Below are 9,653 nucleotides of genomic sequence, written 5' to 3' on the forward strand. Positions count from 1 at the left end.
GGGCAGAGAGAGGGGACAGGGATGGGAGAGAGAGAGGGGGACAGAGAGAGTTGTGACAGAGAAAGGGGGTACAGAGAGAAATGGACAGAGTCTGTGGGGGCAGAGAGAGGGAGGCAGAAAGAGGGGGTCACAGAGGTTTAAAGAGAGAGTGGCGACAGAGAGTGGGCGGACAGAGAGAGGGGAGAAGAGAGCGCGGGAACAGAGAGTGGGCGAACAGAGAGGGGGAACAAAGAGAGGTGGACAGAGAGAAGGTGGTCAGAGAGTGGGGACAGAGAGTGGGGACAGAGAGAGGTTCGACAGAGAGAGGGTCGACAGAAAGAGGTGAACAGAGAGGCGGGACCGAGAGAAGGTGTATAGTGAGAGGGGGACAGAGAGAGGAGGGACAGAGAGAGGGGACAGTAAGGGGGGACAGAGAGGGGGACAAGGAAGAGGGGGAGAGAGAGAGGGTGATGGAGAGAGGGGACAGAGTGGGTGGAGTGAGAGAGGGGTACAGAAAGAGAGGGGCAGAGAGAGAAGAACGGAGAGAGGGAGGACAGAGAGAGGGAGACAGAGAGAGGTGTGGGCAGACAGAGGTGACAGAGAGAGATGCGGAGAGAGAGAGGGACAGAGAGGTGGGACAGTGAGAGGGGGACAGAGAGTGGGGGACAGAGAGAGAAGGGGACAGAGAGAGGTGGGGACAGAGAGGAGGGTGACAGAGAGACAGGGGGACAGAGATAGGGGGATCAGAGAGGGGGGACAGAGAGATGGGGCAGAGAGATTGTGGGACAGAGAGGGGGTACAGAGAGGGGGAACAGAGAGGAGGTCAGAGAGAAGCGGACAGGGAGAGTGGGCGGGGGGACAGAAAGAGAGGGACAGAGAGGTGTGGGTTCGGAGAGGTGTGGGTTCAGAGAGAGGGAGGACAGAGAGAGCAGACGGGGGGACAGAGAGAGGAGGACGGGGGGGCGCAGAGAGGCGTGTACAGAGAGTGGGGACAGAGAGATGGAGGACAGAGAGGTGAGGCAGAGAGATGGGGAAGAGAGATTGGGGACAGAGAGAGGGGGTACAGAGAAGGGGTACAGAGAGAGGGGGACAGAGAGAGGGGACAGAGAGATTGGGCGGGGTTGAAAGAGAGAGGGGGACAGAGAGAAGTGGACAGAGAGAGTGGGTTCAGAAAGAGGGAAGACAGTGAGAGCAGACGGGGCAGAGAGAGGAGGACAGAGTGGGGGGACAGAGAGAGAGGACAGAGAGATGGGGACAGAGTGATTGTGGGACAGAGAGGGGTTATAGAGGGAGGAGAGACAGAGAGAGGGGGACAGAGAGAGTGGGGACAGCGAGAGGGATGACACCGAGGGCGGACAGAGGGAGGGGACAGAGCGAGGGGTGACAGAGAAAGGGGGTACAGAGAGAAGTGGACAGAGTGTGTGGGGACAGAGAGAGGGAGGCAGAGAGAGGGGGTCACAGAGGGGGACAGAGAGAGTACGTGGGGACAGAGAGAGAGGACAGTGAGAGGGGGACAGAGTGGGGTTAGTGAGAGAAGGGGACAGAAAGATAGGGGACAGAGAGCACGGGAACAGAGAGTGGGCGAACAGAGAGTGGGGACAGAGAGAGGTGGACAGTGAGAAGGTGGTCAGAGAGTGGGGACCGAGAGTGGGGACAGAGAGTGGGTCGACAGAGAGAGGGTCCACAGAAAGCGGACAGAGAAAAGGGGACAGAGAGAGCGTGTACAGTGAGAGTGGGGCAGAGAAAGTGGAGACATAGAAAAGGGGACAGAGAGAGGGGGCAGTGAGGGGGACATAGAGGGGGACAGAGAGAGGGGAAGAGAGAGAGGGCAGAGAGAGAGTGCACAGAGAGATGGGACAGAGAGAGGGGGACAGAGAGAGTGGGGGACAGAGAGAGGATAACAGTGAGAGGGGCCAGAGAGCGGGTGGACAGAGAGAGGGGGACAGAGAGATGGGGGGCAGAGTGATTGTGGGACAGAGAGGGCGTGATAGAGGGCGGGGGGACATAGAGAGGGGACAGAGAGATTGGGGACAGAGAGAGGGAGGACATCGAGGGCGGAGAGAGAGAGGGGGCAGAGCGAGGGGTGACCGAGAAAGGAGGTACAGAGAGAAGTGGACAGAGTGTGTGGGGACAGAGAGAGGGGGACAGAGAGAGGGGGTCACAGAGAGTGGGCGAACAGAGAGAGGGAAGAAGCGAGCGCGGGAACAGAGAGTGGGCGAACAGAGAGTGGGGAAGAGAGTGGGGACAGAGAGAGGTTCGACAGAGAGAGGGTCGACTGAAAGAGGAGGACAGAGAGAGGGGGACAGAGAGAGGGTGTACAGTGAGAGTGGGGCAAGAGAGGGGGACAGTGAGACGGGGACAGAGAGAGGGGACAGTGAGGGGGACAGAGAGGGGGACAGAGAAAGTGGGGGAGAGAGAGAAGGGCACAGAGATAGAGGACACAGAGAGAGAGGGGTCAGGGAGAAGGGGGGAAAGAGAGAGGGTGACGGAGAGAGGGGGACAGAGTGAGCGAAGAGAGAGAGGGGGACAGAAAGAGGGGGGACAGAGAGAGAAGAACGGAGAGAGGGAGGACAGAGAGAGGGGGACAGAGAGAGGGGTGGGCAGACAGGGGCGACAGAGAGAGATGCGGACAGAGAGAGGGGTCAGAGAGGTGGGACAGTGAGAGGGGACAGAGTGGGGGACAGAAAGAGTGGGGACAGTGAGAGGGGGATGGGGGACAGAGAGAGGGGAACAGAGAGAGAAGGGGACAGAGAGGTGGGGAAAGAGGGAGTGACGACAGAGTGAGGGGGACAGAGAGAGAGGGACAAAAAGGGGGGATAGAGCGAGGGGTACAGAGCGGCAGAGGGGGACAGAGAAGGGTGACAGAGAGATGGGGACAGAGAGATTGGGGCAGAGAGGGGGGAAAGATCTGGGGGTCAGAGGGCGTGGCAGAGAGAGGGGTGACCGAGAGAGGGCTGACAGAGAGAGAGGGGGACAGAGTGATTGGGAGACAGAGAGGGGGTATAGAGGGAGGGGGAACAGAGAGAGGGGGACAGAGAGCGGGAGGATCGAGAGAGGGGTACAGAGAGATGGGGGACAGAGTGATTGTGGGACAGAGAGGGCGTGATAGAGGGCGGGGTGACAGAAAGAGGGGACAGAGAGAGGGGGGTACAGAGAGAGGGTGACCGAGAGCGGGGGACAGAGCGGGGGCAGGGGTGGGACAGAGAGAGGGGGACAGAGAGTTTGGGGACAGAGAGAGGTAGGACACCAAGGGCGGAGAGAGGGTCGACAGAAAGAGGAGGACAGAGAGAGGGGGACAGAGAGAGGGGCAGAGATAGGAAGGACAGAAGGGGGGCAGAGGAGGGGTGACAGAGAGAGACGGGGACAGAGAGTGGGTGACAGAGAGCGCGGAGACATAGAAAGGGAGGACAGAGATAGAGGGACAGAGAGAGGGAGCAGAGAGAGTGGGAGAGAGAGGGGGCAGAGAGAGGGGGGCAGGGAGAGGGGAACAGAGAGAGGGACAGAGAGAGGGGAACAGAGAGAGGGACAGAAACAGACGGGGACAGAGAGTGGGGGACAGGTAGAGTGGAGACATAGAGAGGGAGGACAGAGAGAGGGACAGAATTGGGGGACAGAGAGAAGGAATGAGAGAGGGAGGACAGAGAGAGGGGGATAGAGAGATTGGTGGACAGACAGGGCGACAGAGAGAGGGCGAATAGAGAGAGGAGGGACTGAGATAGGGGCAGAGAGAGGGGGACAGAGAGAGGGGGACAGAGAGTGGGGAACAGAGAGAGACGGGAAAGAGAGTAGGGGAAAGAGATAGTGGGGACAGAGAGAGTGGGGACAGAGAGAGGGGTGACAGAGAGAGGGGGACAGGGAGGAGGGGGAGAGTACACAGGAGACAGAAAGGGGGGGCAGAGAGGTGGGTCAGAGACGTGGACAGATAGGTGGCGACAGAGCAAGGGGGTGACAGAGAGAGGGGGCAGAGAGTCGGGGACAGAGAGGGGAACAGAGAGACGGGTGACAGAGATGGAGAACAGAGCGGGGGGGCAGGGAGCGTGGGGGCAGAAAGACGGGGACAGAGAGTAGGGGACAGAGAGAGGGAGGACACAGGGTTGGAGGCAGAAAGAGGGGGAACGGGGGACAGAGAGAGCGGGGACAGATAGAGGTGGGACAGAGCGATGGGGGCAGAGAGTTGGGGGCACAAAGAGAGGGAGACAGAGAGTGGTGACGAGGGACGAGGGGACAGAGATGGGGTGACAAAAATAAGGGGGCAGAGAGTGGGGTGACAGAGAGTGTGGGGGACAGAGAGGAGGGGACAGAGAAACAGGGGGTCAGAGAGAGAGGGGACAGAGAGGGGGACAGAGACGGGGATAGAGGGGGGACAGAGAGAGGGGGACAGGAAGAGTGGAGATAGAGAGGGGGACAGAGGGTGGGGGACAGAGAGGGGAGAGAGCGAGGGGTTGACAGAGTGAGGGCGACAAAGAAGAGGGGGACAGACAGAAGGGGACAGAGAGACGGGGACAGCGAGGGAGGACAGAGCGATGGGGACGGAGCGAGAGAGGGCAACAGAAAGGGGGCAGAGAGAGGGGACAGAGAGGAAGGGAAAAGAGAGTGGCGTGGGAGAGAGTGTGCGGGCAGAGAGAGGGGTTCAGAGAGCGCGGGAACAGAGAAAGGGCGGACAGAGAGGGGGGACAGAGAGAGGTGGGACGGAGAGAGTGTGGTCAGAGAGTGGGAACAGTGAGTGGGGGACATAGAGTGGGTCGACAGAGAGAGGTCGGACAAAGAGAGGAGGGACAGAGAGAGGGGGAACTGTGAGGGGGATGGAGAGGGGGTCAGAGAGAGACGTGGACAGAGAGTGGGGACAGAGAGAGTGGAGACATAGAGAGGGAGGACTGGCCTGTAGCTGCCTGTTATACCCCATGCTCTTTCTGATTATCAGTACCACATGGTCAGTCCGACGACAACTCTCCTGTGGCCAGAGAGGTTTTGAAAATGTTTGCAAGCACACCTGCTACTTCCTCCAACACTGCATTCGGTAAACAGAGATAAATTTCCACTGTTTTGGAGATTTATTTGGTTTTAAGAATGCCAGACCACTCAGAGTCATCTCTTTCTATATATATGCTAATTCATTAATTGTATCACAGAGCATCTCCACGATTTCACATCAACCCTGTCCCGATGAGCACTGACATAATGCATCCATTCACTATAGCCTCTGGATCCATTATCACTGTGTTTCACAACGTACTCTTTCTCTCATTATCAATTCATCCTTCATATCACTGTAAGGTACTTTCAGATTTCTAGTTGCCCTCTTAGCACTCCTGTCTCCCAGGCAATTAACCTGCAATGCGATTTGGAGGAGGGTGGGATGTCAATCTGGATGTGGATTAGCACAGAGAAGCTCAGAAATAATAAACACACCACTCTGCTGAGTGCGGGGCAGTGTGATTCTTTCGGCATGAGCACATGGAAGCTGAGGAATAAACCTCAGACCTGCAACATAAAAATATCCCTTTGAGCTGGCAGGCCAGTCACGTGAAACAAAAACTCGATCCCTGGGAAAAGAGGGTGGAACCTTTTCAGATCAATATCCAATTGAAGACGGTCTGTTTGAACACAGTGTCTGGAATCTGGACGTGGGAATCATTGCTGAGCAGGGTCTGTAGGAAGCAGAGGCAGAAATGCACCGAACAATTCCACATATTCTTCTCAGACCACAAGACATGGAAGCATAAATTAGGCCATTCAGTTCATCTGATAGTGTGGCACTCACTCAATACTGACTCTCCTACGATGCAGGTGTCACTCAGACTGATGAGCTGACAGTGCAGCGTTCTCTCAGTAATGTCCCTCTAACAGTGTGGCACTCCATCAGTAATGACCCTCTGACAGTGCAGCACTGCCCCCATATTGACCCTCTGACATTGCGGCAATCTCTCATTACTGACCCTCTGACAGCGCAGCACTCCCTCAGTTCTGACACTGATAGTGCTGCGCTCCCTCAGTACAGACCCTCTGACAGTGCGGCCCTCCCGCAGTGCTGACTCTCTGGCAGTGCAGTTGTCCCTCAGACTGACCCTCTAACAGTGCAGCCATGCCTCAGACTGACCACCTGACAGTGCAGCACTCCGTCAGTACTGACCCTATGACAGTGCGACAATCCCTCAGTACTGACTCTCTGGCATTTCAGTGCTTCCCCTGTCCGAACCCTCAGATAGGGCTCCCCCTCCATACTGAACCACTGAATGTGCTGCACTCCATCAGTTTTGACACTCTGACAGTACAGCACTCCCTCAGGACTGACCCTCTGCCAGTGCAGAACTCTCTCAATACAGATCTTCTGGCAATGCAGCAGGCCCTCAGTAGTGACTGTCCTACAATGCAGTGATCCCTCAGTACTAATCCTCTGACAGTGTAGCACTGCCTCAGCATTGAACATCCGATAGTGCGGTGATCCCTCAGTACTAACACTCTGACAGCATGGCGATCCCTTAGTACTGACCCTACGAGAATGAGCATTTCCTCAGTATTGACCCTCACACAGTGTAGCAATCTCACAATACTGACCCTCTGACAGTGCAGCAATCCCTCAGTACTGACTCTCTCACAGTGCAGCGCTGCCTCAGTACTGACACTCTGACAGTACACCACTCTCTCGGCACTGACCTGCTGACAGTGCAGCACCCCCTCAGTACTGACCCTCCGACAATGTGGCACTCGCTCAATGCAGATGCTCTGACAGAGCAGCACTCCCTCTGTAATGACCGTCCAACAGCACGGCATTCACTCAGTTCTGGCCCTCCGACACAGCAGAACTCCCTCGGTACTGACTCTCAGACAGTGCTGCACTGCCTCGTTCCTGCACCCTGAAAGTCTAGGAATGTCTCAGCACTGACACTTTGGCATTCACTCAGTACTGACCCTCTGAAAAAACACTTCCTCAGAACTGACACACTGACAGTGTAGCGCTCCCTCAGTACTGACCCTCTGACAGTGCAGCACTCCCTCAGTACTGACCTTCTGACAGTGTAACACTCTGTCCGTCCTGACCCTCTGACAATGCAGCACTCCCTCCATACTGATCCTCTGACAGTGCAGCATTCCCTCAGTACTGACACTCTGACAGTGTAGAACTCCCAGAGTACTGATACTCTGACAGTACAGCGCTCCCTCAGTACAGACAGTCTAACAGTGCAGCACTCCCTCACAACCGTCCCTCTGACTGTGCAGCATTCCCTCAGTACTGACATTCTGACAGTGCAGCGCTCCCTCAGTACTGACCATCTGACAGTGCAGCATTCCCTCAGTACTGACGGTCTGACAGTGCAGCACTCGCTCAGTACTCACCCTCCGACAGTGCAGCACTCTCTTGGTCCAGGATTCCTCACAGTGCGGCATTCCCTCAGTACTGACCGTCTGACAGTGCTGCACTCCCTCAGTACTGACCATCGGATATTTCAGCGCTTCCTCCGTCCCGACACTCTGACAATGTTGCACTCCCTCAGTATTGACTTTCTGGCAATGCAGCCGGCCCTCAATACTGACCGTCTGACAGTGCAACGCTTCCTCAGTACTGATCCTTTAGCTGTGAAGAGCTCTCTCAGGACTGACCCTCTGACAGTGCAGACCTCCACCCGTACTGACCCTCTGACAGTGCAGCGCTTCCTCAGTACTGATCCTTTCGCTGTGTAGAGCTCTCTCAGTACTGACCCACTGACAGTGCAGCACTCCCTCAGTACTGAGCCTCTGACAGTGCAGCACTCCCTCAGCACTGATCTTTTGGCTGTGTAGAGCTCTCTCAATATTGACCCTCTGACAGTGCAGCGCACCCTCAGTACTGACCCTCTGACAGTTCATCGCCTCCTCCTGTGCGAGATAAGCGGCTGTCCGGCCCCTTCTCCGGCACTTTTATTTCCCTTCCCAGGAACAAATACACAGAGGAGTCTGTCCAAAACTTTTCATTCAACTTTGCAAAGTCGGGTGTTGTTCCCGTGGGTACACACACAAGCAGAGTAATCTCCACGCATTATATACACGTATATGTGGGCTGGGTCTCCTACTGCTGTCTTGACCAATGAGTGCTAGGATTCCCCACTGTTTTCCTTATTTGGGTTCTGGTGCCTGCGATTATTTTGTTATTCACTTGGCCAATCAGTGTTCGAGCTCCCCGTTCTTTCCTTATATGGATGATGTTGTACAACTGTGGTTAAGGGCGGTTTCTCAACTATCGAGGAAAGCTGTTACAATTGTTTCATTCATAAAAAAACATGGGGGAGATCCGGCAACAGTTTCGAGTGTCTGCTTGTGTTTACTATAAGGTAGAAAAGACTAAAATGCAACTAACACTATAAAAATTACACTACCCCCTACAAATCCCCCGTGTCTTTTCTTACGGCCTGTAATTTTTAAACCGTATGTTTCTTCTTCAGGGCGTTTAATAACTCCCGAGCTTGTTCATCAAACTGCCCGTCTCTAATACTACCCCCGCCCAAGAGGGATTCACGTTGTTCCATCTCGAGATTCATTCGTTCAACCTGCCCATAGGGAACATCCCTCTTAGTAAGGGCAGTTTCGATCAGTCGTTGAGTTAATCCCCGGACGCAGGGAATAACGCAACACCCAAGGGCAGTGAGTACCCCTGCCACCACTATATATGAGACAAGAAAGGGAACGACCACCCCCGTCCATTTACCGAACCAAGCTTCCAACCAGTCCGTGAGGCCAGAGTCGATACCCGAGATTTCGGCCAGTTCGTCCGCCAATGTGGTGAGTCCATCCAGGGCGCGGGTGATGGACCCATCAGGGGCTGTGTTGTTGGGGATGAAAGTGCAGCACTGAGTGCCTATCATGACACAAACACCCCCCTTCTCTGCCAACATCATGTCTAAGGCCAACCTGTTTTCCCACGCCATTCTGCTAGTGGCGTCCAGTTGTTCTGCTATTCCTTTCACTGCATCCCGGGTATAATTAATGAACCTCTGCTGATTGTAGTAAATATAATTAATCCAATCCACGTTCGTATTGATGGTCATCCACCAGAACAGTGACGACTCAAAACCCGCCCCTATCTGGTTCCTAGCCTTGTATTCGTCAGGAACACCCCTGGGCACACCTATGGCATCTAAATATATGTTATCATCGAAAGAGGTCTCCAAAGCTCTCTCAGTTCTTCCACTGGAACGGGGTTGCTCTTGTTTTTCGAATGCCAGGGTGAATGAGATGGCCAATTGAACGATTGCCAACTCATGCACAAGTGCCCGTCCATTTTCTGGGCAGGGTCGGTCGCAGAACCCTCCCACCACAGTACCACCAGAGGTCTGCCCTAGGCACATGAATGTGGGAGTAATTCCCGCCCCCGGTAGTTTCATTGTAAATGTCCCCACATCGTTGTCCCACTGTAGTCCCGTCCGAGAGGCGCAGGCCTGGTGCGTACCCGTTACCCCTGAGAATGATGGCGGGCGGGGCGCCCCCTCAGACCTGACGGGGGGGAAATTCAAACTCAAGGGTCGACAAGTGGAGTCGTTCCAGGCCTCTCGGTCCTGGTACAGCCTTATCATGCAGTCCAAGGCTCATGGGTGTTTCTCCCATCCCATCTGGAATGGGACCACCTGAGGGTGAGGGCGGGCACTCGTGCATGCGTAGCAATCACTCTTTTTCATGCTCCTCACAGTATATTTGACCCATTC

At 55.2% G+C, this 9,653-nt stretch overlaps 1 long non-coding RNA gene across 1 annotated transcript in view; it reads right to left on the bottom strand.

The window, feature by feature from the left end:
• Positions 1-9,116, bottom strand: part of LOC148137394 (uncharacterized) — a 56,459-nt gene extending 47,343 nt beyond the window's left edge. Inside the window, exon 1 of the long non-coding RNA XR_015754339.1 lies at positions 7,810-9,116. This is a non-coding gene — a long non-coding RNA (uncharacterized LOC148137394). The remainder of the gene's footprint in view (positions 1-7,809) is intronic.
• Between the last annotated feature and the right edge of the window lie 537 nt (positions 9,117-9,653).

This window comes from Chiloscyllium plagiosum, unplaced genomic scaffold (assembly GCF_037043375.1).
Source record: "Chiloscyllium plagiosum isolate Xiang-an unplaced genomic scaffold, Cpla_swu_hap1 HiC_scaffold_44, whole genome shotgun sequence".
In the NCBI taxonomy this organism is placed as follows: Eukaryota; Metazoa; Chordata; class Chondrichthyes; order Orectolobiformes; family Hemiscylliidae; genus Chiloscyllium; species Chiloscyllium plagiosum.